A 27,974-nucleotide genomic window follows, 5' to 3' on the forward strand; every position below is an offset into this window, starting at 1 on the left:
TAGACGTCGTAAAAATGGCTACAGGCTTCGGAGAAAGTAACATTTGGTTAAGGTGGATTACGGATAATGCTAAGCGCCAGAACATGACGGGATGTGTAGCATGCGCAGCTGCGCGTCCTGCCATGTTTGTCGAACCTGCCCCCTTATATCCAGACAAAGACAAAGTAGGTTATGAATGTATGATGAACTTAACCAGAAAAGCCACACCCTCAGGATGCCAATCCCTGGCATCAGTCTTCCCACCCATTGATAATAAAACTAGGGCCGGCTATTTTACCGCCATAAAAGGAAAAGATCCCAGGTATCAGTGTTTCAACTTCGCCAGCAGCAAACCAAAAGTCAATGTAGGAAACATACCCTCAGATTGGTGTAATAGGACAACATCTGGGGATGTGATAGGACCATGGGCCCGAGCGGGACTGTTTTACTATTGTGGAGGGTTGCGTCTCTATTCTCGAGTAGAGGCCGACACCACCATAGGCACCTGCGCCATGGTCAGACTAGGGATGCCCCTTACGTTAATAGGCAGTCGAGTGATAAAAAACCCCTCAGGACCTAACGCCCTCGTCCGGCGAAGAAGAAGACATATACTTGCTAAAAGGGACACAAGCTTGCAAGACCCATTTGGAGGGACCACATACGTGGACGCCATAGGTATCCCTCGAGGCGTGCCAGACGAGTATAAATTGGCCAATCAAGTAGGGGCAGGGTTCGAATCGATCTTTCTCTGGATACTCCCCAATAAAAACGTAGACCGCATTAACTATATCCACTATAATATTTTGCGCCTCGCTAATGCCACTAGGGATGCAGTGGAAGGGCTGGCGGAGCAGCTCGCACCCACATCGATCATCGCTATGCAAAATAGAATGGCGCTAGACATGCTCCTAGCTGAAAAAGGGGGTGTCTGTGCCATGTTTGGAAAACTTTGCTGTACCATAATCCCCAATAACACGGCCCCAGATGGCTCAGTCACTCGAGCATTAGAAAACCTAAGGGCACTCTCCAAAGAAATGCACGAAGCATCAGGGGTCGATGACCCGTTCACCAAATGGATGGAAGTAGTGTTTGGAAAATGGAAAGCGGTAATAATATCTTTAGCAGCCTCAATAGCTATCTTCCTGGCCATACTAGTCACCTGTGGGTGCTGCTGCATTCCATGTCTGAGAACCATGGTTTCCAGGTTAGTGCAAACTGCACTGACTAAAGAAAAAGACCCACCAAAATATATGATGCCTCTACTAGCTAATGAGGAATTTGAGGATGGGAGCCTGGACATGGAAGACGAGGAAGGAAAAGAGTACCTTTAAGCAAAATGTTCACACCTAGTTGGTGTGAAAAGGGGGATTTGTGGAGAAAAATGTAAATACATAAGCTAATCACACATGTTTTAAATTACTACACATAGACTCAGATGTTCAGGCTAGTGGAAAACTATTGTGAGGGTCAGAAACTGTGTCAGGGCATTCCATCTGTACGCCATACGTTGAAAACAGGAGACACAAGAGAGGATAACATCTGAGCCACACACACACACACACACACACACATGACAAGCTCATGATATACATCCCGACAACATACAATGAACGGACACATTGTGTAGCTGCACCCGGAAGGAGCACATGACAAGCTCATGATATACACCCGACAACACACAATGAACGGACACATTGTGTAGCCGCACCAGGAAGGAGCACATGACAAGCACATGATATGCATCTCGACAACATACACACACAATACATAGATGACAGCACCCGGAGGGATGGACCGTATGAGCCAGTGTGGGTGGAGATACCCAGCGCTCCAACCAGGCCGCGGCATGCTAAAATTACGCTCCGCCTGCATCTATAGAATGAGCCAATCAGACTCATGCGGAGTCTCTTGAAATACGCTGCGCACTCTGTTGTAAAGCGCCTTTTGAGTGAATTCAACCCTATGTTGAGTTGACTACTAGGTCCGTGCACGTATAACTGCCGGAATATGTTTTCCTGATATTTGTGCTAATAAAGCGCTGTTATTGATACAACCCATAGACTCTCCTCCTATATTCAAGCTTACTATTTTTTTCACAACAGTCGCGAACGAGAGCCGGATTAGAGCCGGCTCTTTGAAGTGAACGACGGGAGTCGGCTCGCGATCGAGAGTGATTTTTTTTTTTGTATTGTCTTTAAAAGCCTCATTGGTCAACATTTGTGGCTGTAGCAGGAGGGGGGGGGGGGGGGGGGGGGTTACCAGGCCCGGTTCCAGAACAGAATGCCTTGGGGTGCATCTGAGATTACAGAGGGTGCACCAGTACTATACTAAAACCAGCTACCCAGCTTCAGTTCAGACTTCGCTTTTATACACACAGGCCTCTCTACCATAGACAAGCACTTCTGCGTAGTTCTACTGACATGTTGGGACAACAAACATTTACTGTGCTTAAAAGATGGTATCAGGGTGCGCGCATTTTGCACACGACACACGACGCGGCCGGCCACCGGCCGCCGAAGGCTATCACAGCAGCGCTGATATAGAGCGACAACATTGCGACCTCGAGCGTGATATTACTTTATACAACAGTTATATTTCGTAAAATGTACTGTTAATAATAATAATAATTGACAATAGATTGTGATTTGTTTGTTTATTTAATCATATAAACGGATGAAATTGCTTCCGCCAACAAAAAAAGATCCCCACTGAGCGGACTGTTGCCAAGCAACATATAAACAAAACACCATACATAAATGCGGAGTCATTTTGACAGTTTGGTGAACAGTCAGAGTGATGTTGGAAGCTCATATCTCAACGGTATTTAATGGAAATTGTCACAAGTTTAACTACAATTTGTTTTGTGAGCAAGTATTTTATTATTTTTATCATATTTCTAAAAATGAAAATCTTTTTTTTTTTTTTTAATTGAGGGTGCAAACTATTTTTTTGGGGGTGCAATGCATGCTTATGCACCCCCGTAGAACCGGGCCTGGGGGTTACAGACACTCGCATGCAGCACACACACACAGCAGCGCACACGAACAGGAGGGAGAGAGACGAGAGCGAGAGGAGCGCTTTTATGTTTAGAATTTATATTTTGTTGAGTGATGATGAGTTGATTTTGGGTTTTTTCACAAATTAAAATGGGTCTTTTTTAATTCAAATGTATTCATGTATATGTTAAGTTATCTTAAGTTTATTAATAAAGCCATATAAATACTATACATATGTTATATTTTATGTTTTTTTTACATTAGTTATTCATTTTACACAGAATTTGGTAATAAATTAATTTAAGTAACAAAAAATCTGAGGAGCCACTTGGGAGCCGAAAGAGTTGGCTCTCCACAAAGAGCCGGAATTCCCATCACTAGTTCGGGCAAAAGAGGTCCCCGGGGGAAGCGCACCTACTTATAGTTCCGGGAGGGTAACGGTATGTGGGAAGCAGGTAGAGGGGAGGTCGGTGGTGGCTACGAAAATTAGTGATGTCCAAATGAAGCTTCGTGAAGCATTTTCTTTATTTTCTGAGCCCAATAGATGGCGCTCTCTGTTCAACAAAGGGTTGAAGGCCGATATATTTCCATTGCTTTCAACCCTTTGTTGAACAGAGAGCGCCATCTATTGGGCAAATGCTTCACGAAGCTTCATTTGGACATCACTAACGAAAATATATTTGTTAATGTAATATGTTTATGGATATTTCTCTGGTGTGCTTAAGTGGGGTGTAGCTATTGGTCAGGAGGGTATATGTTTGGTTGGTGGGTATTGTAGATAGTGCAAGCAAGGTGAATATATTATATTATATATTTCCCTGGGAGACATACCCGTCGCTATGGGCAGGCCATAGGGGGCCGGGCCCGCCCCCAGAAATGCTTGTGCCCCCCCCACTTGAGGCACTGATCTCTTTAAAATTACTTTTATTTATTTATTTTTAGTATATTTGATCATAGTAGCTAATTTTGTGCTGATAAATACTAATGTTGCATTCTTTATCATTAAAACATTAATAATGTAAAGAAACAATGGTGTGCTTTGTTTGACTGATGGGAATCTACACTGCAACAGCCTATCACGGCTTGACTGAAAGTGAGCCTACGTCACTGTAGCCGCTCAACAGTTACCGCGCATTTTTGAAAGTGAAGCTGGATGAGTTTTCGCCGGCTTACTACCGCTTTTTCATTTTCTAGTTCATTATGGATATTCGTAAGTGGTTGAAAAGCCCACCAACAGTCTCCTCTGCCACATCGGATACAACACCGACGCCTCCTGATGTTGACGTCGTTGGAGGAGACCCTGGACGACAATCTGAGCCTGAGCCCGTTGCTAGTAGGAGCGGAGGCTACCAGCGGGTCAAGTGCAGCTGTGACTGGGGAGGTATTTGGACCACAACTGCCTGTTGGATCAGTGGGTGTGAGTGATCTCGGCACGGACAAACCCACACAGATTGTGATGAAGAAATATCCAGTCAAAATGTTTGGTTCAAAAAAACGATCATTTTCCTCTAGCTGGTATTTGAACAGGGACTGGCTTGAGTACTCGGTGGAAAAGGACGCTGCATTTTGTTATGCCTGCAGGAAATTCACTATCTGTATCCTCGGACACGACCTTCTCCGTTAAGGGATTTAATGATTGGAAACATGCAAAGAGGCAAGGGCTTAAATAAGCATGTAGCTTCAAAAGAACATTTAGCCTGTGAAGCAATGTGGAGAGATTCAGGAAAAACATAGAGAGACAGGGAAAGAGATTTCCACTCTGTTTAATTCCGAGCAACTGGCTCACAACAGATACTACATGTCAGCCGTAATTGAGTGCTGGAGTATTTAGTGGTGAATCAATTGCCCTTACGTGGAGATAATGCTGGTTTTGCCAGTGTGGTCGATGCTAATAGCTCCATGGGGCTATTCTTGTCTCTCTTCGAGTACACAATGCGCAAAGATCCAGAACTGACAAGGATTACAAAAACAATCCCACAGAATGCTATACCAGCCCACAGATACAAAACGAGATTATCGAAATGATGAGCAAACTCGTGACAGAGGAGATAGTGAGACAAGTCGGCGATAGCTGGTATTTAATTTAAGTGGATGGCACACGGGATCCTTTAGGCCAAGAAAATATATCTGTAGTTGTGCGTTTTGTTGATGAAAACTATGGTGTGTGTGAACGCCTCTTGGTAATGGCCACATCTGAGAAAGGTGATGCAGAGGCTCTGACAGGTGTCATTATTGATGAGCTCACCAGCGCCGGACTCAGCACGGACAAAATCCTGAGTCAGGTTTATGATGGCGCATCACTAATGTCTGGCAGGCATGGTGGTGTGCAGAAATTGCTCCAAAACAAGCTGGATCGTAACATACCATATATTCACTGCTTTGATCACCAACTGCATCTTGTGATTCATGCCATGTCCAGTGAAGCAGCTGTCGAGGAATTTTTGGGAGTATGCAACATGCTGTACAACTTCATCCGGAAGCCAACCGTGGCTATTCTGTACAAAGGCGAGACCCTGAAATGTCTCTTGGACCAGAGATGGACTGGTCACTTGGCAACGGTCAAAGTTGTGGTGAAGAGTTTTCACCACATATCCACATTACTGACCGAGGTGGAAAAAACACGAGGCCTCGGAGCGGAGGTTCGCGTCAAGGCTACGGGGCTACTTCGTGCCATTACGCAGTGCAGTTTTCTTTTCATTGCACACCTTGTTATGAAACTGTTGTCACTTTTCGAGCCGCCTAACAAACTACTACAAGCCGAAGATATGGACTTGTTCACCGCGGTGACACTTGTGAACAGCGCTTCTGACTGCGTGAAGACACTGCGCACAGGAAACGAGTTTTCTGCACTGTGGGATCTCTGCGCCCCTCCAGCCACGGCCACCGAGGCTGTGCCGGTGACCGACCCCGGTCCAAGCAAGAGAAGACGCCCAATTAACAAGAACCTCCGCGGATTTGCAGTTGAAGACACAGTTGGTCAGCCACAAAGTGACATAGACGAAAAGACTGAGTTTAAGAGAGTATTTTACAGTGTTATCGATGCTGTGCAAGGAGAGATGGATGCGCGTTTTGGAGAGCGCAGTAACGAGCTCATTGGCGCACTGGCTGCTTTGAACCCAGAGGCCGAGGAAAATGTCCTGGACCCATCAAAGGTAACCCCTCTCCTGGTATTAGCTGGGACTGATGTGGCTGAATCTGAATATACTGTGGCTCGTGAGTTCCTGGTGAAGAAAATGACTGACATCCCGGTTCCCCCTGAAGACGGAAAAAGGACAATAGCCAACATCCTCAGCACATTCAACTGTGCACTCCAGGCTATGCCGACTGTTCTCACAGCCTACACCCTTGCCCTAACTTTGGGAGCTTCCACAGCAATGTGTGAAAACTAATTTTCCACGCTGAAAAGCGTCTTCTCGGAGCATCGGCGCAGTATGTTGCACAGACGCAAGGCCCAGCTGATTCAGCTTGCTTTTGAAAAGGACCTCACTCACAAGTTTAAGTCCGAGTGGAAGGATACGTTGATGAGGAGGTTCAGCTCGGAGAAACGCCGCCTCCAGCTGTACTGACAGGAGGGGCTGGAGAGAGGGCAGCGCTGCCTTCTCTACTGGTAGGTTCAAAGTCTCTGTGGGTATGTATGTGCGTGCATGTGTGTCTAATGGCAATGCTTTAAAATGCAATATTTGAGAGATGTTTCTGGTGTTACATCTAATATGTTGTATAGTCAAGTGTTTTATGGATATTCATTACATTGCTTCTATAATATTTTGCTTGAAATTATTAGGACTGATGTTGTAGGCTATACCTGGTCATATTGCTGTTGGTTATGTTGAACGTGATGCTTACGTGCTGCGCGAATAGAGTAAAGGATTATTAAAAATATACGCACTGTAGGCTAATAATAATTGTGCCCCCCCCATGCATTTCATATGCCCCTCTTAAGACTGAGGTCTGGCGACGGGTCTGCTGGGAGATATGGTATGTGCCGGCCAATCAGGGAGCACACTCTCCTTTATAAACTGTGTGGGAATATGTATTGGGCTTCTTTTTTGGGTTGGAGAGTGTTGGCATGAAATGATGGTTCATTCTATGGTGAAATAAATAATAATATTGAAAATGCCAGCTGAACTCTGTGCCTCTCATCATTCGCCTCATGGCCACTCGGGCATTGTAAAGGCTCGGTTATGCTTCTGCGTAGTGATCACGCAATGGCCACGCAATGGCCACGCAGTTGCTAGGAGACCGTGATGGTTCTGCGTTGGGTTTACGTGTTGAAATGCAATTCAATGCCACACCGGTAAAGGGCGCTATGTTTTTTGTAAAGACTGACCGACCGACCGAGACTCTTGACGTATATCGTCGTTAGCCTCGTTATAACCTATTTGTTTACCTTCCGGCTTTAAACATCCACAATTTTTCAGAACTTGGTGTTTTATTTCTTTGTGCAAAAGCGCAAACAATAAAAGTAGCCTATTAAAAGTTTAAATGGCGGTGTTTATGAGTGGAAACCGGAAAAGCGGTCTCCAGCGGATGTAGTTAGCGGACCAATCACAGCCAATGCCGCTGCGTTGGTGTTGCGATTTTTGGGAGGTGCACGTCAGGCCCTTGCGTTGGACGTAAGGGGGGTCCGCAAGGATGTAAGGGGTCCGCAAGCCCCCTTGCGTTGTGTCAACATGGAAGCATGACTTGGGCTTAACAGTCCTCTGTGTGAAAACACAGCCATGCACCTCCACAGGGGGTCTTTCCCCCTCCCCCATCTGCCTGTAGGCCTGTGTCACTGAAAGTGACAAGTACCTGTGAACTCCAGATTCCATTCTGATTGGTCAACTGCAGTGGAGGTTGGATTTCTACCAAGCAGACCAAGTTGGAAACTCTCTCTTTTTTCTACTGAGATGTCGACCTGACCACAGGTCTCGTCTCTCTTTCAACTGGGACCTCAACCTGAACAGAGGTCTCCTCTTTCTCCTGGGATTTGGACTACAGGTCTAAAGCCCCAAGCAGCGCTCTCAAAACAGCCAACAAGCTGGCTGTTGGAGCCTGTGTCTGCAACAAAGACAAGAATTCCTAGTCAAGACGCATCTCACTAGAAATTCCTCCATCCACAATTTCAAGGACAGCAACTTTCCTCACAGGAACCTGAAGACAGCAACCTTTCTTCAGAGGAACAACCAACCCTTCTTCAAGGACTGGTAACAATCTGGGCATAGCTTAGGATAGAAACTTAATGTGATGACATTAATGTTTCCAAGTGATTTTCTGTTTGATGTATTGTTGAGTTAAGTGTGTAACCTTAGTTCAGTTGTTAGTGATCCAGAACAGACAGGTTGCGTTCTCACTAATCCAACTTTCCTAACGGCTCTACATATATTACACTAATTATACACATATATAGAAACCTGTTCTCCAGGCAGGACCACACAGCCTCCCACAAAGAACACCCCCACTCCACATGGCTGACTGGTCGACACCCACAGCCGCCATGTTGTAACCAACCTGGTCTCACAGACATCCGTGAAATGGCCACGGCCCGTCCGTGAAATGGCCACGGACCGTTAACTCAAAATCCGTGACACTATAACGGAAACACCCGAAATTCCGTGAAATGAACACGCAAATCACGCCAACGCAAATCAATGCCACTGACCACCCGTGGTCTACACACGGATTGCCCCTTTCAGTGACAAGTACAGATCTCACTCGATGGACGTGCTTTCTGACTTGGAAACGCAACATTTGAAGTAATATTTAGTTCATTTTCCACACCAATATATCACCCTGACCCTCACAGTTGTTGAAGGCTCAGCTTATTGTCCTGTCATCATAAAACTGACGTTTTATGATGACGCGGACAGCAGACAGCGACATTCCGTTAAAGAGACACGGACGGCGAGGTTCCGGTTCCGTGATATAAAAACGGACAGCGAGATTCTGTGACAGATACACGGACAGCGAGATACCGTGATAGAGACACGGACGGCGATGTTCCGGTTCCGTGATATAAACACGGACAGCACAGAGCACACACAGAGCCCCTCCCCCCTCGGGTCGTACCACTATCACAGGGGGGAGGCGGAGGGAAGTATATTAGTATATTTTAGTTAGCGTGCCTTTGGCAAAGAATTAGGTAAGCAGCCTACAGAAACTCTGAGTTGCTGTATAGAGCATTAGAATGAGAACCGCCAGTCACCTTATCAGGTTATTTGCATAACCCCCCTCCTTCCTCTCTGGACACAATGGAGTCCTCCTGTAAACAGTTCATCTCATCTGTGGCATAGAGCCTTCAGACAGGCTACTCGGAGCGCAAAATGCTCGTCTCATGAGTTCGGCTATAGTTTGGTGCAGTAGTTTTCACTGTTAGAATTAGTTTGTTTATGCGTAACCGCCGCAGCGAGCGCGCCCGTCCTGTCGGCTTGTGCGCGAGCACGTTAATTGCGCACCTGTGTCAAATTAAGCAGGACAGGAGGAGACGACAAGGTAGAGCAGACCAGGTCAGTTCGGGTTTCTCATCGAGCTATCGACAGAGCTGTGCGTGTACCAAAAATCCAAGAGCTGAACGGACAACCGGTAAGATCATGCTTATTTCTCTTTATGGATACGGCGAGGCACTTGTTGCGCTGGTGAGGCGGTGAGAAATGTGGGAGAAATGTTTGTGATTGTGCTGGATCCCTGGCTGCCAGTGGGGACATGGGAGAAAATTGGCATTCTTCTACCTGCATACAGCACAGTTAAACTGAGTAGGCCCTATTTCACTGCTAACACAGTAATGTGGTTGTATTGTTATTGTGTTAAATAAGAGTCTCACAAGTGACTATCAGGTTTGTGTTCTTTACTGCTAGAACGCGCTCTGTTACACTCACTTACAGCAGCCGTAAATCAACATTGGCTCCGCCTCTCTTTACGACAGTTACTGTTATCAGTACATCTTCCCCCTTCATAAACATAAACATATACACAGAGCTTTTCATAAAAAGAACAACAACAATAATAATAGGCATATAGAAACAAGCAGTATAACCTTCACCTTTAAAACATCTGCATGTGACTTATGAACACTCCTTTTGAAATATAGCAGGTAAATTATGAACACTACCCACGCCCAAGAGTCAATGACTGTCCAGTTTAACCACAGGCTTTCTGGTCCGCTCTGACCTGCGTAGCTGCATATACTGTTGCATCATTTTGGATGTGTCCCTTACCATCCCATCTGCATGGCACGGGACTTCTGTTACATTGTCACTATTGTGTCCTTCATCTATTCCCTGCTCGTTTAGCCTGTTCTCCAGCCTTAGGTCATCCTCTCTGACCACCTGTTGTTGCCATGGCTCTGTGGTTTTCAACAGATGCCTCCTGTTTCTGCGAAAGACATCACCATTCTCTGTCACGACATTGTATGACCTGGGAGCAACCTGTTGCAAAACGACAGCTCTTCTGTCCCATGATCCAGGTCCTTCCATGCGAACCACATCCTTTTCCTGTAGTGGCACTAGAGCAGTGGCTGTGCGATCATGACATGCCTTTTGTTTCTGTTGTAGTCTTCTGGCTTTCTCCGACCACACCTCATCTCTGTGTTCAGGTATGTGTGTGATGTGACTGGGCAGTCTAGTACGGATCTTGCGCCCCAGCAACAGCTCAGCTGGTGACTTGCCACTTTCCAGCGGGGCTGCTCTGTATGACATCAGGGCCAGGTATGGGTCAGTATTGCTATGCGCTGCCTTTTTTAATAGTCTTTTCACAATCTGTACTCCTTTCTCAGCCTTTCCGTTGGCCTGCGGATAAAGAGGACTGGAAGTTACATGATTGAACTCATACTCTGACACAAACACCTGAAACTCATGACTTGCATAGGCAGGACCATTGTCAGAAACCAGAGTTAGTGAGATGCCCTGCCTGGAAAAGATTGCCTTCAGCTGACTTATTACAGCTCTTGATGTGATGCTAGGTAATAGATATGTCTCTGGATAATTTGAATAGTAATCTATTACTAGCAAATAGTCTTTGCCCTCATAGTGAAATATGTCAGTTCCTACCTTCTCCCAAGGCTGTGATGGGAGCTCTGTGGTAATGAGGGGTTCCTTTGTTTGCTTGTAATGATGCTCCTGACATGTAGCACACTCACTGACCAGCTGGTCAATATCAGAGTTCATATTTGGACAGTAAAGGGCCTCGCGTGCTCTCCTTTTTGACTTTTCTGCACCCAGATGCCCTTCGTGTATTCTGGTGAGCATTTCTCTACGCATTGATGTGGGCACGACAATCCTGTCACATTTAAGGAGAAGTCCATCCACCACAGAGAGCTCTGGCTGAATGTGATAATATTGTTTACATGACCCCTTCTTCCACCCCTCTCTTAGATTTCTCATCACCTTCAGCAGAATGGGGTCCTTTGCTGTTTCTGTGGCTATCTTTGACAGCTGTTCCTGTGTGGCCGGCAACGCTGCATAGACCATATCAACATGAAGAACCACGTCCTCATCTGTCGCAGTGTCATGTATGACATTAGGTGCAGCTCTGGACAACGTATCTGCAATGAACATTAGTGTGCCCGGTACATATGTGAGTTCATAATCATAACGCTGCAGTTTCATCATAAGCCTCTGTATCCTTGGCGTCATGTCACACAGGTTCTTCTTAGCAATCCCGAGCAGTGGCTTGTGGTCTGTTTCAAGGATAACCTTAGGAAGTCCATAAATGTAAGTATGACATTTTTCACAGCCAAAAGCCAAACCAAGGCATTCCTTTTCTATTTGTGCATATCTGCACTCTGCAGCCGTCATTGAGCGTGATGCATACGCTACTGGATGCCATGCTCCCTCATCCTCCTGGAGGAGGACGGCCCCCAGACCATCTTTTGAGGCGTCTGTAGAAACTTTTGTTTTCTTTTCAGGACAGAAGAACTTCAGTAGGGGTTCACTTGCTAGAGCACTTAACAGTTCCTTCCATTCTGTGTCATGTTCATGTGTAGCTTTTACTTTTACCTCATCTGGTTGAACTCCAGCTGTGGTGATCTTGTCTCCAAGGAACTTGATTTCACTGACACTGAACTGACATTTTTCTCTGTTTAATTTGAGTCCATACTCCTGTATCCTCTTGAGTGTCTTCTCCAGTCTGGTGTCATGCTCTTTCTGTGTGGCGCCCCACACAACCAGATCATCCACATACACCCGCACACCGTCCAGCCCCTCAATGATTTGCTCCATTGCACGGTGGAAGATTTCAGGGGCAGAACTAATTCCAAAGGGCAAACGTTGGTATGAGTACCTGCCAAATGGAGTATTAAAGGTGCATAGCTTGGCACTCTCCTTGTCAATCTTTAGTTGCCAAAAACCATGTGAGGCGTCCATCTTAGAAAAGTACTTTGCTCCTGTCATTTCGCTAATTATTTCCTCCCTTTTTGGTATCTGATAGTGTTCTCTTTTAATGTTAGCATTAAGGTCCTTTGGGTCCATGCAAACTCGGAGTTTGTCATTTTTCTTTGAGTTGACACAGACCATAGAATTTACCCAGTCAGTGGGCTCTTCTACCCTCTTTATGACAGCCAGGCTCACCATGCGGTCTAGTTCTGCCTTCAGTCTGTCACGGAGAGCTACCGGGACTCTTCTGGGTGCGTGGATCACAGGTTGCGCATCCTCTCTCAGTTTGATGGAGTATGTGAAGGGCAGCGCTCCAAAGCCCTGAAATACATCTGCATATTTGTGTATTATGGTATCATGAGACAGATCTGTACTGCTTAGTGGGGCACTTTGCACATCTACCATTTCATTTATGGCGTAGACTCGTTTAACCAAGCCCAAATCCACACATGCTTTATTCCCCAATAATGTCTCGTGTCCGTCAGGTACAACAGTGAACATCACATGATGAAGGCGGTTCTTGTGCTTAATTGTCAGTCTGCATGTTCCTTTTGTCTCTATGCTCTGTCCATTATACCTTGAGATTCTGTGCATCACTCCAGCTTATTAGGTTTGCCTTAGCCCCTGTGTCAAGCTTAAAAGGAACTATGGTGTTATTTACCAGCAGAGGAGCTATCCAAACTTCATTCTGTAGCTCCACTGTATGCACATTTGATCCATCCACAGCCGGTTTTGAGTCACTTTGCACTGTTCCAATAAACAGCGCCTCTTCTGTGTCAACCGCATGCACTGTCTTTTTACTTTCAGTCTTTTCACTCCAGAAGCACATCTTAGCAAAGTGGTTCCTGCCTCTGCATTTTGCACAAGTTTTACCGTATGCCGGACACTGCCGGGCTGCATGTCTGTTACCGCACCGTCTGCAGTCGTAAGGCATCATATTCCGTGGCTCTGCACGCCGTCCCGTGTCCTTTTTGTTTACAACGTCCACCGACATGTTCTCCAGTCCCAGCGTACTCGAACCCATTGCCATTGTACACGTGCCGCCGGTCGCTGCGGTGTTACTCTGTCCAAAAGTGTTTGCGTGCATGGCAGAAAGTTTCACGGCGCCGTCTAAAGTGAGGTTACTGTCGCTCAGCATTTTTTCTCTCACCCGCTTGTCATTTATTCCAAACACGACTTGATCACGTATCATTGAGTCCTTAAGTTCTCCAAAGTTGCATGTTTGTGCTTTGGTCTTCAAGTCAGTTAAAAAAGCACCAAAGGACTCACCCTGTTTTTGCATACGAGAGCGAAAAAAATATCTCTCATAGACTTCATTTTTCAGGGGTGTGCAGTAGTCATCGAAAAGTCCCAGCACCGTGTCCAGATCCAGATCATCATCTTCTTTCTCATCCAACGTGAATGTATTATACACCTCAATAGCCTGCGGGCCAGCCACTGTCAGCAACAAAGCCACATTACGTTCTCCTGAATTAGACGAGGCCCGGATTGGCGTGAGGTAGAGAAGAAAACGTTGCTTGAAGGACCGCCAGTTTTCATCCACATTCCCATCCAGCTGTAGATTACCGGGCGGCTTTATCCCCTCCATCGTCGTAGTATGTCCTTATCGTGAGTTCAATAATTCCTGGTACCATGTATTGTTATTGTGTTAAATAAGAGTCTCACAAGTGACTATCAGGTTTGTGTTCTTTACTGCTAGAACGCGCTCTGTTACACTCACTTACAGCAGCCGTAAATCAACATTGGCTCCGCCTCTCTTTACGACAGTTACTGTTATCAGTATAGTGGTTTTATAGTGAATATTGCTTTGTAAATGTGTGTATTTAGAATTGTTGGATAATTGGTTAGTTGTCTGGTAATTTGTGGATTGGGGGTAGAAACTACTTAATCAATCATGCCTCCTGTAGTTTAAAATGTATCTTATATTTTGATGCATTTGCACTGAAACAATCCATTTCAAACCTGGTTTAACTTAAAGGTAAAAAGTGTGTTTATTTTCATACACATGTTTGATGGTTGAGGCTTTTGATTATTAATTGTGGTATGGTAATTATATTATTAGTGTTAAGGGTTTGATAATAATTAATTGTGTTGTATTAATTATTAAGGTGTGTGTATGTGTGTGTGTGTGTGTGTGTGTGTGTGTGTGTGTGTGTGTGTGTGTGTGCCAGCCAGCCAGCCAGCCAGCCAGCCATGTGGAGTGGGGGTGTTCTTTGTGGGAGGCCGTGTGGTCTGACTGTGGTCAAAATGTTGCTGACTGGGACTTTAATAAAGACATCAGTAGGTTTAAAAGGGTTTAACAATAAACAAATAAACATACACTAAGTCTAGGTGGCCTATAACTAAATACTATACAAGTGTGTGTGTGTGTGTGTGTGTGTGTGTGTGTGTGTGTGTGTGTGTGTGTGTGTGTGTGTGTTACAAGATGGCGGCTGTGGGTGTGGACCAGTCAGCCATGTGGAGTGGGGGTGTTCTTTGTGGGAGGCCGTGTGGTCCTGCCTGGAGAACAGGTTTCTATATATGTGTATAATTAGTGTAATTTATGTAGAGCCGTTAGGAAAGTTGGATTAGTGAGAACGCAACCTGTCTGTTCTAGATCACTGACGATTAACAGACAGTCTCTGGTTTCTCCACATAGTCTGGTCTGGTCTCTGGACTAATGTGAGCTACTATCTAGACCTCTAGGGGACCACAGACCCAGGAGACAACATCTGGTTCCTCCATTTAGAGACACAGAGGAATTTATCTCTTGAGTTGAAATATTTAAACTCACACAAACGTGACTCCGTTGCCGTCCGGCAGGAATTGCCGTCCGTTTGTGTCTCTGCGTTGACTTTGTTTGTAATTGAGTGTGAAAATGTGGCGTTTGGTGTGAACACAACCCGACATCTTTACAGCCACGAAGAAACAAACGCTACATCCTGATAGAAACGTGATCATCGGATTTCAGTCATGAACACGTTCAAATCTGGAGCAGCTGAGTTACTGAAGACATACTCACACTTCCTCAGACCAGGTCTCAGTCTCTGCTGTCCCCCATGGTCCACCCTGCAGGAAGACATTCAAAGACCTCAATCAGGTCCACCATTAAACATGAACCCCAGTTCCTCAGTCAGAGACGGAGACACAGTCTGGATCTGTTGTCCATCTGTCCTCACCTGAGCGTCCAGTCTGATGTCTGTCCATCTGTCCTCACCTGAGAGTCCAGTCTGATGTCTGTCCATCTGTCCTCACCTGAGTGTCCAGTCTGATGTCTGTCCATCTGTCCACACCTGAGCGTCCAGTCTGATGTCTGTCCATCTGTCCTCACATGAGCGTCCAGTCTGATGTCTGTCCTCACCTGAAAGTGTCAAGTCTGATGTCTGTCCATCTGTCCTCACCTGAGAGAGTCCAATCTGATATCTGTCCATCTGTCCTCACCTGAGCGTCCAGTCTGATGTCTGTCCATCTGTCCTCACATGAGCGTCCAGTCTGATGTCTGTCCATCTGTCCACACCTGAGCGTCCAGTCTGATGTCTGTCCATCTGTCCTCACCTGAGAGTGTCAAGTCTGATATCTGTCCATCTGTCCTCACCTGAGCGTCCAGTCTGATGTCTGTCCATCTGTCCTCACATGAGCGTCGAGTCTGATGTCTCTCCATCTGTCCACACCTGAGCGTCCAGTCTGATGTCTGTCCTCACCTGAGAGTGTTAAGTCTGATGTCTGTCCATCTGTCCTCACCTGAGAGAGTCCAATCTGATATCTGTCCATCTGTCCTCACCTGAGAGTGTCCAGTCTGATGTCGTTCCATCTGTCCTCACCTTATAGTGTCCAGTCTGATGTCTGTCCATCTGTCCTCAGCTGAGAGTGTCCAGTCTGATGTCTGTCCACCTGTCCTCACCTGAGAGTGTCCAGTCTCCAGTGTGGACCCTCCAGTCCAGCAGACAGCAGCTTGACTCCTGAGTCTCCTGGATGATTGTAGCTCAGGTCCAGCTGTCTCAGATAGGAGGGGTTGGAGTCCAGAGCTGAGGAGAAGATCAGCCGTCCTCTGTGATCAGACAACCTGACAGACTGAAGACACACACACTACTGTCACTTCTGAGGACATTACATAGACTTATGTCCATTTGTCCACTTTTTAAAATGAGAAAAAGTGATATTTGTCTTTTGTTGTGTTGATGTTGTACTGGGTGGGATAAGCGTGGTTGAGTGATGGACAGAGATGGACAGAGGAGGAAGTTAAAGAAAGACGAGAGACGAGCTGAAATGATTGAGAGAGAAACTGAAGCGTTAGAAAAGAGAAGAAACAACAGTTGAAACAGTCTATGTGGTCTGTCTTCAGACCTGGTGTGCCAACAAAGATCTGGTATTCATTTTAAACGATCTAGCAAAGAAAAAAGGCTGTAATTCAATAACATTTCAACAATGTTTATAGTTTTCATATTGAACTGGAGGAATTATGAATAACAAGTACTCTGATAATAACAGTAAAATACAAAACACAGCTTTGAAAATGTGCTTCTTAAGAGTCTCAGAACATATGAGGCATTCAGGTGTTCAACTGCCAGTTGGAAGAAAAGAGTCTGTCTTGATTCAAAGCTCTGTTCGGAGTCCTTGTGCTTTCTCGCCTAGCAGGTCTCCCTGGACCGTGGTGGAACTTGATCCGGACTGCACGGATGCTGTGGTCTTGCTTGACTGTTACCTCGAGTATTTTTTCATTAAAGTAATTGACTAAAATCGGCATCTCTACTGTTACTAACTTGACTGTCTGGCTATGCTTTCTGGTCCAGCAGAGTCCAATGAGGTCCTGACTGATGCAGACTGCTAACTGGCCTGACGCTGGAAACACCACATTGTAGCTCCACCTGCCCGCTGTGTGACTGCTCAACTACTCCTGCTTTTTGGTCTACAGTGACATTGTTGGATGGATCCATCTCGGCGTGGCAGTTTTTTCTCGCCACTGTCGCTGTAACTCTTGCCCCTGGGTGATAATGGGACTTTGAAATTGTGTTGACTCTTGAAATTTTGAGCGTATTCTAGTCCTGCTCAATGTGTTAAGTGTCCTGAGATGACTTCTGTTGTGATTTGACACTATAAATAAAATTGAATTGAATTGTTCTCACTGTCAGCGTTCCTCTTTGAGAGCAGCCGTGTGAACTTATCTATCGGCTCTAGATTTCACCGACCTGACTGACGTTTATCACCTCCACTCTCTGATCCATCTGTCAGCTGTCAGTGAGTCTCATCAGTTGTCACCATAGAAACGTCACTCACAGAAACTCCGGTTTGCACAGATTTGATTAAGTTTGGAGTTAACGTTTCACCCCGTTGCATTACTGGGTAATTAAGTGTTTGTGAGTAGCAACCAGTGAGATGATTTAGCCTCCAACCATCTGAACCAGTGTAGTGATGCTAACGCTGCAGCAGTAAAATGGAAACGCTCCGTCATCATTTCATAATTCTCAATGATCTATCAGTTATGGGTCTGGGTCCTGATAGGACGGGGTCTGGGTCTGGATCGGGGCCAAGCTCCACCTCTTAGTGACCCTTGCTATAGAGCCTTTTACAGTCATTGTCATCATAAATGTGTGTGCACATGTTGGTGTTAAAATGGCGTTTTGTCTCCGCCGCGCAGACAAGTTAGAAGCTTTAAACTTTGAATTAAAACTGTCAGCAGCATCAAAATGTCTGGTTGGTTCATGTTCAGTTGTCAGAGTTGATATTCCAATCAGGCATCAACCTCTGGTTCAGAGAAGTGAAGTCAAGCCTGAAGGTCCTTAAAGCTGCATTCTCTCTGCTGGCCACTAGGGGGTGTTTTCATGAATAATATGTCTTCATTGCATCTGCATAGCTTTGAGTCTGCATGTGGGTCCTCCCTGCTGCTTCAGCCACCGTGACAAGAATATTAGTTCATTTCATATAAAACTCAATACACTCAACTGTATAGAAAGTGGTTCAAACTGGCTCCACCTTGACAGCAGAGACAGTCTGGTGTTGTAGTTCAGGCTCACATGTTCATGGAGTGACGTTCACAAACGTAGACTGACGTTTGCAACAGCATTTATAAACGCCAGGTGGATTTATAAAACTATTAAAACATCGAACGGTGGGGAAAAGATAAACAAGAGGTTTGGTTTTGACAAAAGTTTTGTTTTGTTCTTTTGCTGGCAAGTCGTTAGCAGCAGAAACAGTATTTCATCAGCCATGTAAACAGATTAGTAGCAAACGTGTCTTTTTAGGAATACGTGAATATAAATAACTGAATATTTGGTGCATGTAAACACATCATTGAAAGCTTCATAGGTAAACTTCTCAAAGTAGTTGAATCTGACCTGAGAGTTTCCAGTCGACAGTATGGACTCTCCAGGCCAGCAGACAGCAGCTTCACTCCTGAATCCTGCAGGTCGTTGTTACTCAGGTCCAGGTCTCTTAGACTGGAGGACTGGGAGCTGAGAACTGAGGACAGACCTTCACAGCTTCTCTCTGAGAGGTTACAGCCACTGAGTCTGAAGAGGAATCAGAAATGAGCGATGAAACAATTACAAACAACTGTTCATCACCTCAGGTTCTAACTGACATTTTTGTCATAATTAAGTTATTCACATATTCTTATTCTATGACAACTTAGTAACATTATGTGAGGTGTTTTGTTTAGGAAACAAAAAGGTTCTATTTCCAAAGTCAAACCACCTTGGTTCTCTAAGGTTCTATTTGTGAGCCAATCAGCAGGTCAAATGCACACAGGAAGACCAATGGGGTTGTGCTTCTTTGTCATGTTGCTGTGGTTGCTCAGTGGCAGCAGCAACAAGGAGCAGAGGAAATGTCACGCCAACGCAACGCTTAGAAGAAACCTCAAGATCAAGCCTTGTGATAGACAGCAGGACAAACACCAGACTAGTTCAGTCTTGCTAATAAGTTTATTTTCATTGTTAGCTACCATGCTAGCCAGCTAACACTGGCTTCCTTTGATTAGTATGACAACATTAGGAATATATAGGAAGCTAGCATTTTCTGGCTAGCATTAGCATATGAAGCCGGGAAACCAAACGCCATCCTGTCAGAGATTATAGCCTCGTCTCCACAGAATGACAATCTCAACACTGACACACAAAGAGTCACACAAGTTCTTGGTTTGTGAGACTGTGAATTCACCTTGTATTTGTTGTGTTATTTGTGTCATTTGCGCTGCCCATTGAGAAATGGCTTCGATTCACGTCTTTGATTGATTTTGTGTGCAATTATGCTGCATGACAAATTCACTTTGTGTCTTGTGTGAGCATATTTGAATCTTATATATGAAAAGGACTTGTTCCACATGTAACTTTTGCAGTTGGGAAAACCAATCAAATCGTTCAGAAAGCAGATAGAACCTTGTAATTCCAAGATGGTTTGTTGTTTTCTGAATGAAAAACTATATTTACAGAGCTTTGCTGGAGGCTTGGACCACCGGCAGCAGCCTCAGAAGAGCTTCCTCTGAAGCAGAGTATTCCTTCAGGTCAAACACGTCCAGATGTCTTTCTGATGACAGTAAGATGAAGACCAGAGCTGACCACTGACCAGGAGACAGTTCTTCGGAGGAGAGACGTCCTGAAGTCAGATACTGTTGGATCTCCTCCACCAGAGAACGATCATTCAGTTCATTCAGACAGTGGAACAGATTGATGCTTCTCTCTGGAGACCCTGATGTACTGGACTGTTTCCTGATTGGTCTGTGAGCTACTTCCTGTCTGTGTCAGCACACCTCGTAGGTGTTTCTGATTGGTCTCTAGTGACAGACCCAGAAGGAAGCGGAGGAACAGGTCTAGGTGTCCGTTTGGACTCTGTAAGGCCTTGACCACAGCTCTCAGGTGCAGATGTGTTAGTTTAGGTTTGTCTCTGGAGCCTTTAGACCACCAGGAGGTTGTTTGTTTTTCTGCCATCAGATTGGCACCAGAGTTGATGAAGGTCAGATGGACATGAAGAGCAGCCAGAAACTCCTGAACACTCAGATGGACAAAGCAGAACACCTGGTCCTGGTACAGTCCCCTCTCCTCTCTGAAGACCTGTGTGAACACTCCTGAGTACACTGAGGCTGCTTTGATATCGATGCCACACTCTTTCAGGTCTGGTTCATAGAAGATCGGGTTTCCTTTCTGCAGCTGCTCAAAAGCCAGTTTTCCTAGAGACTCAATCATCTTCCTGCTCTGTGGACTCCAGTGTGGATCCGTCTCAGCTCCTCCATCATACTTGACGTTCTTCAGTTTGGACTGAACCACCAGAAAGTGGATATACATGTCGGTCAGGGTCTTGGGCAGCTCCCCTCCCTCCCTGGTCTTCAACACGTCCTCCAGAACTGTAGCAGTGATCCAGCAGAAGACAGGGATGTGGCACATGATGTGGAGGCTTCGTGAGGTCTTGATGTGGGCGATGATCCTGTTAGCCTGCTCCTCATCTCTGAGCCTCTTCCTGAAGTAGTCCTCCTTCTGTGGGTCAGTGAACCCCCTGACCTCTGTCACCATGTCAACACACCCAGGAGGGATCTGATTGGCTGCTGTAGGTCTTGTGGTTATCCAGAGACGAGCAGAGGGAAGGAGTTTCCCCCCTCGACTGAGGTGGACTCTGTAACATCAGTCAGGATCTCATTGTTGAGGAAGTCCAGAGGAAGTCGACACTCGTCTAGACCGTCAAAGATGAACACAACCTGGAACTCTTCAAACCTGCAGATTCCTGCTTCTTTGGTTCCAGGGAAGAAGTGATGAAGGAGTTCCACCAAGCTGAACTTCTTCTCTTTCAGCAGGTTCAGCTCTCTGAAAGTGAATGGAAACATGAACTGTATGTCCTGGTTGGCTTTGTCTTCAGCCCAGTCCAGAGTGAACTTCTGTGTTAACACTGTTTTCCCGATGCCAGCCACTCCATTTGTCATCACTGTTCTGATTGGTCCATCCCTTCCAGATGATCCTTTAAAGATGTCACATTTGGTCTGGAGAAAGGAAGGAAGCTGCTTTGTCTCTTGTTGGTAAGTCAGAAACTAATTGTAGATTTGGGTTTAGGCATTGTGTGTGTAAAGCTAGTGGTAACATTTAGTCTAGTATTGATAGCTTGTTGTTGAACTTCTTGTGAAGCTGTCTATGGTAAGTGAGCAATCAGCTTGTTTGAGCCAGCTCACCTGTAGTGAATAGACTTGATTAGAGGGAAGGAGGAGCCCCAGTCAGAACTTAAAGGACAGCAGTAGTTCTCTTCAAACCACATTTGGTCTGGAGAAAGGAAGGAAGCTGCTTTGTCTCTTGTTGGTAAGTCAGAAACTAATTGTAGATTTGGGTTTAGGCATTGTGTGTGTAAAGCTAGTGGTAACATTTAGTCTAGTATTGATAGCTTGTTGTTGAACTTCTTGTGAAGCTGTCTATGGTAAGTGAGCAATCAGCTTGTTTGAGCCAGCTCACCTGTAGTGAATAGACTTGATTAGAGGGAAGGAGGAGCCCCAGTCAGAACTTAAAGGACAGCAGTAGTTCTCTTCAAACCACATTTGGTCTGGAGAAAGGAAGGAAGCTGCTTTGTCTCTTGTTGGTAAGTCAGAAACTAATTGTAGATTTGGGTTTAGGCATTGTGTGTGTAAAGCTAGTGGTAACATTTAGTCTAGTATTGATAGCTTGTTGTTGAACTTCTTGTGAAGCTGTCTATGGTAAGTGAGCAATCAGCTTGTTTGAGCCAGCTCACCTGTAGTGAATAGACTTGATTAGAGGGAAGGAGGAGCCCCAGTCAGAACTTAAAGGACAGCAGTAGTTCTCTTCAAACCACATTTGGTCTGGAGAAAGGAAGGAAGCTGCTTTGTCTCTTGTTGGTAAGTCAGAAACTAATTGTAGATTTGGGTTTAGGCATTGTGTGTGTAAAGCTAGTGGTAACATTTAGTCTAGTATTGATAGCTTGTTGTTGAACTTCTTGTGAAGCTGTCTATGGTAAGTGAGCAATCAGCTTGTTTGAGCCAGCTCACCTGTAGTGAATAGACTTGATTAGAGGGAAGGAGGAGCCCCAGTCAGAACTTGCGGTAAATTGAGCACTTAAAAGGCTGTCACTACAGCGTCAGCTGCAGCGTCGGGCCATCAGAACGAAGACAGCTGAACAAAGACACAGGGAGTCTATCTGTGGGAGTCTGTGGGAAGACAGCTGAACAAAGACACAGGGAGTCTATCTGTGGGAGTCTGTGGGAAGACAGCTGAACAAAGACACAGGGAGTCTATCTGTGGGAGTCCATCGAGGAAGCCCATTGAGGTAGGTATAACATCTCAACCCCCCCCCCCCCCCCCTCGCAGCCATGTGTCTTATCCCAGTCAGGACATCGCACTGGAGAAGATTTTACCGAAGTCCCTTCATTCGAGGCTGTAACCCATCCAATCTCTGCTACCCACCAATCTCCACCGGTAAGGAACTTGAAGTACTAGGGGGGCTGTGGAACTGCCAGTCTGCAGTCAAGAAGGCGGACACCATCTCAGCCTATGCCTCCCTGCAGTCTCTCCACTTCCTGGCCCTCACAGAGACCTGGATCACCCCTGAAAACACTGCCACTCCAGCTGCCCTTTCAACTGCCTACTCGTTTTCACACTCCCCAAGACGAACAGGGCGAGGAGGAGGAACTGGGCTCCTCATCTCACCCACATGGTCCTACCAGGTCCTTCCTCTCGACCACCTACCCCAATCTACGCTTGAATTTCACGCCGTCGCTGTCACCATTCCTTTCAAACTCAACATCATAGTGATCTATCGCCCACCCGGTCCTCTTGGTGACTTTTTGGATGAGATGGATGCCCTCCTGAGCTGCTCCCCTGATGATGGCACACCGCTCGTCGTCCTCGGTGACTTCAACATCCACTCGGGAAAGCTACACTCATCTGAATTCATCGACTTCTTTTCCGCATTTGACCTTACGCTCTCCCCCTCTCCACCAACTCACCGGGCCGGGAACCAACTTGACCTTGTCTTCACAAGATCCTGTGGCATCTCGGCAATCTCTGTTACCCCGCTCACCGTGTCCGACCACCACTTTGTGACTTTCTCCCTCCCCATGAAGCCCACCACATCCCTCCCCTCTACGCCTCGAATGGTCACCAGCCGCCGCAACCTGAAATCCCTCACTCCCTCCGCTCTCTCCTCAACTGTTATCTCCTCGCTCCCATCCTCGGAACAGTTCTCCTTAATGCCTACTGAGGAAGCCTCCTCTATCCTGATGTCCTCACTCGCCTCTTCTTTGGACACTCTCTGTCCCCCAATCGCACGACCGGCGCGATCATCTCCCCCCCCTCCCTGGCTGTCTGAACCTCTGCGAACCAACAGATCATTGTTGCGAGCGTCAGAGAGAAAATGGAAGAAATCGGGACAGCACGAGGACCTTGCTCACTACCACCTCCTCCTCTCTGACTTCACCTCAACTGTTTCGGCAGCTAAATCTGCCTTCTACCTGGCAAAGATCAACTCTTCGGCCTCCAACCCCAGGAAACTCTTCTCCATGTTCTCTTCCCTCCTCACCCCTCCTACCCCTCCGCCCCCTTCCTTCCTTACTGCCGATGACTTTGCAACTTACTTTACCAAGAAAGTAAATGACATCAGCTCATCATTCACGCCTATTCCCTCCCAGAAGACATCTCCCCCAACTCTCAACTCGGATGGTCTTACCAGCTTTAGCCCCCTCACCTCTGAAGACGTTCACGCACTTGTTACATCTAACCGTGCCACCACCTGCTCCCTTGACCCGATTCCCTCCTCTCTTCTCCAGGACATCTCACACGACATCTTGCCATTCCTCACCACCCTGATCAACTCCTCCGTCACCTCAGGTGTCATTCCAGCGGATTTTAAGACCGCTATCGTGAAGCCTCTCCTGAAAAAACCCACCCTTGACGCTACTGACATCCAAAGCTACAGACCTGTATCTCTTCTTTCATTCCTCTCTAAAACCTTGGAACGTGCTGCCTACAACCAACTGTCATCCTATCTCTTGCGGAAGAACCTCCTAGACCCTAACCAATCAGGATTCAGGACTGCCCACTCCACTGAGACGGCCCTCCTCACTGTGACCGAGTCCCTGCGAGACGCCAAAACATCATCCAACTCCTCCGTTCTCATTCTCCTTGACCTATCTGCTGCATTCGACACAGTCAACCACCAAATTCTCCTCTCCACTCTGGCTGAACTTGGCATAACCGACTCTGCTCTCACCTGGTTTACATCATACCTGACAAACCGCACCTTTCAGGTCACATGGAATGGCTCTATGTCCAAACCCTGCTCTCTGGACACGGGTGTCCCTCAAGGCTCAGTATTAGGACCGCTTCTGTTCTCACTATACACCAGATCACTAGGTTCTGTTATCACATCGCATGGATTCTCCTACCATTGCTACGCTGATGACACCCAGCTGTTCCTCTCTTTTCCCCCGTCCTCTGACGCTCACATTGCAACTCGCATCTCGGACTGTCTGGCTGACATCTCTGTCTGGACAACTGCACATCACCTCAAGCTTAACCTGAATAAAACCGAACTCCTCTTCATCCCAGGGAAAGACTGCCCTCGCATGGACCTGTCGGTCACTGTTGAGGGCATCACAGTATTTCCTTCCTCAACTGCGAGGAACCTGGGTGTAATCCTCGATGACCAACTATCCTGCACCCCCAACATCACTGCTGTGGCCCGATCCTGCAGATTTGCCCTCTACAATATCCGCAGGATTCGGACCTTCCTCACAAAGGATGCAACGCAGCTCTTGGTCCAAGCACTGGTCATCTCCCGCCTTGACTACTGCAACTCTCTCCTGGCCGGACTCCCGGCCTATGCGATTAAACCATTGCAGCGTATCCAGAACGCTGCAGCACGCCTTATCTTCAATCTACCCAAATTCTCCCACGTGACCCCCCTCCTCCGTGACCTCCACTGGCTCCCTGTTGCAGCACGCATCCAATTCAAGACGATGACACTGGCCTTCAGGGCCATCAATGGAACGGCACCTGCCTACCTTCAAACACTGGTCAAACCTCATGCCCCGAAGCGAGCACTCCGCTCCTCTACTTCAGCTGGCCGGCTGGTACCACCATCGCTGAAATCAAACAAATGTCGCTCAGCAAAGTCCAGACTCTTCTCTGTTCTGGTGCCTCAGTGGTGGAACGAACTCCCGACCAATATCAGGACAGCAGAGTCATTTGCCATCTTCCGAAAAAGGCTCAAGACTCACCTGTTCAGACTTCACCTCGACTCTACATAGCATGACCCACTAACACCCTCCCTCGACCCCCCCCCCCCCCCCCCCGCAAAAAAAAAAAAAAAAAAAAAAAAAAAAAAAAAAAAAAAAACTCGGATCGTAGCACTGTTACTCTTGAAGTACTACTTTACTCAGATGAGGACCTAGCACTTGTTCTATTTTTTAGCTCTTACTGCATCGGCAATGATACGTCGTGGTTTCTTTGTTTCCTTCTTTTGACAAATGTACTTATTGTAAGTCGCTTTGGACAAAAGCGTCTGCTAAATGACCTAAATGTAAATGTAAATGTCTTCTTGTCTGATGGTTGTTTCTGGTCTGTCTGGTTTCCTGGATGCCGTTTCAATCTGTCTGACCTCATGTTGGTCATTGACCTCTGCAGTCCCTCCCTCTGTGACGTGGAGCTCCGTGTAGACCTGATTCAAGAGGGTTGGGTTTCCGGCTTTAGTGATGCCCTCAAACTTGAGTTTACGTTGGTACACTGCACCAGCGGTTCCTGGATAAACAACAAAGGAACCCAGTTAGTGGATCCTACAGACCCTTTTACAGTCTATGAACAAGCCATGTGTTAGAGCCATGTATTCCTATATAAAAAAAGTAACTTCTATGGCTGAACATCAGGCTCACCTCCAAAACCTCCAACAGCTCGTTAGCATGCACCAGGTGGCAGAACCATCCACCAGTCAGCCTTCCACCAGTCAGCCATCAAACCGCGAGCAAGATGTTCGGTGGATTAAGAGGGACAGTGATGGAAACATTATTTACGGCAGGCCCAGATCATCCCGACAACAAGCAGGTCAGATTTTTTTACATTTATGTCAATTAAAATGTAGACTTTTATCTCCAGATCTAGTTTCACATCTTGCAATGGTATACAACATGATCACAAGTCATAGGTCTGAATTAGAACATATCTGAGGTTGTTATTACATACCTGTGCTGTGCCTAGCATCAGGTAAAGTTTGTGTCATTGAGTGTAAAAAGCAACAACTTTTTTGCTACAGCAGGTCCCAGTCACAGCCAGAGTCAGCAGACTGGTGTCTTGCATGTCGGGGTTCCAGAAACCAGTGGGGAAGTAACCAGCGACTTTCCTTCCATTACTGCGGTTGTGTTCTTTATTTTGACTCCACTGGTTCAAAACAGTATGTTCATTTATTATAAAATGGCCATTGTTCAATGCCATTCTCTTTTGTTATAATAAAGTACTTTTTTTCAATATTTTGCATTGTTTTAACAGAGTCCTTCCTTCAAGAGCTTAAACACTCACTGGGTGAGGACATACATGAGGATGAAACACCACTTCAAGCCTCAACAGACTGGTCAACCCGAAAGAGCCTCATATCAGGGTGGTGGGCGAAAGAGAGACCCCGGCTGGTCAACACCATGGTGGCTCGACAACATGCGGCACCTCGAATCTGCCAACAATGTGGAAATGGTCCAGCCGTTATCCATTGTTGTGAATGCCGACCACACCCATTCCTCTGTGGGCAGTGTGATGTCAGGGTCCACCGAGGTCAAGTGTCCCACAACAGGGATTCGATGGCGCAAGCATTTTTTTATGCGTTGCCTCCCACAACTTGTGTTGTGGAGAGGGTTCTAACCCAGTGTGGTAGTTTTTGAAAGTCACATACTCAGACTTGTTAATTCCAGTTATCAACTGGAAACCAAAAACTGTTTTCTGATGAAGTCATCAAGCACATCTGGTTTAAAAATAGTTGCCAGTAAATAAATATGTTATTCTTTACTCCTCATCCATGTGTTTTTTTTTTTTTTTTCTCAAGAGTGTCTTGTACCTTTGGAGATGCCAGAGACAATACGCGGTTGTCAACAAGGATTGCCCAGTGTAATCGCAGGACAAGTCTAGCCTTGTCTAGCCAAGCATTTCTTAGAATGCTGGATCAACGCACTGTTCGCTTTGGCCGTGTAAGTATTTATGGTAATAATTGAGTAACTCAAGAAATAATACTATGAGGGCATGATGATGAAAGTACACATGAACATTTGCACTGTTTAGGAAAAGTTGTGTTAAATTTAGACCAATTATAAACAACCATACACTCATGTTGTCAGACATGCAGTTTCCACTGAAACATTTCTGAAAAAAAACAGGTCATTCTGAAGACCTCAAATTCAACTCCATTGGCTACAGACTTTGACATCTTCTCCCCAATATCATTTCCTGATCCCAGAAATGTTCCCTTGGATGAATGGGGCTAATATTGCACAGGCTTACTTCTAAACAATATAGAAGCTGTTGTAGCCCTCTTTGCGTATAGATTTAGACTGAATGTCACACAATATCCTGTATGTATAATGTCCCCCAAATACACCAGTGTATAGTGTACGCGTGTTTACATATTATTTATTTCCTATGATATGTATTCTAAGGAGTGGCTACGAAATTAGTACAAACATCCCGAAATGTATCCAAGAGCATTTTACTTCAGTGTAGTA

The 27,974-nt window shown here is 46.0% G+C and overlaps 1 long non-coding RNA gene and 1 pseudogene across 2 annotated transcripts; one reads left to right on the top strand and one right to left on the bottom strand.

Moving 5' to 3' along the window:
• Nucleotides 1-16,272: 16,272 nt before the first annotated feature.
• LOC311010289 (NLR family CARD domain-containing protein 3-like) lies at nucleotides 16,273-26,196 on the bottom strand (annotated as a pseudogene). The gene is made up of 4 exons (XR_014599263.1): nucleotides 26,181-26,196; nucleotides 19,723-21,289; nucleotides 18,634-18,807; nucleotides 16,273-16,372 (listed from the first exon to the last, which is right to left on the bottom strand). The product of XR_014599263.1 is annotated as an NLR family CARD domain-containing protein 3-like (transcript).
• A 10-nt stretch (nucleotides 26,197-26,206) lies between these two features.
• On the top strand, nucleotides 26,207-27,017 carry LOC311010290. The gene is made up of 3 exons (XR_014596759.1): nucleotides 26,207-26,316; nucleotides 26,525-26,595; nucleotides 26,758-27,017. It is a non-coding gene; the product is annotated as an uncharacterized lncRNA (long non-coding RNA).
• Nucleotides 27,018-27,974: the final 957 nt, after the last annotated feature.

This window comes from Eutrigla gurnardus (assembly GCF_963514095.1).
Source record: "Eutrigla gurnardus genome assembly, contig: SCAFFOLD_57, whole genome shotgun sequence".
NCBI lineage: Eukaryota > Metazoa > Chordata > Actinopteri > Perciformes > Triglidae > Eutrigla > Eutrigla gurnardus.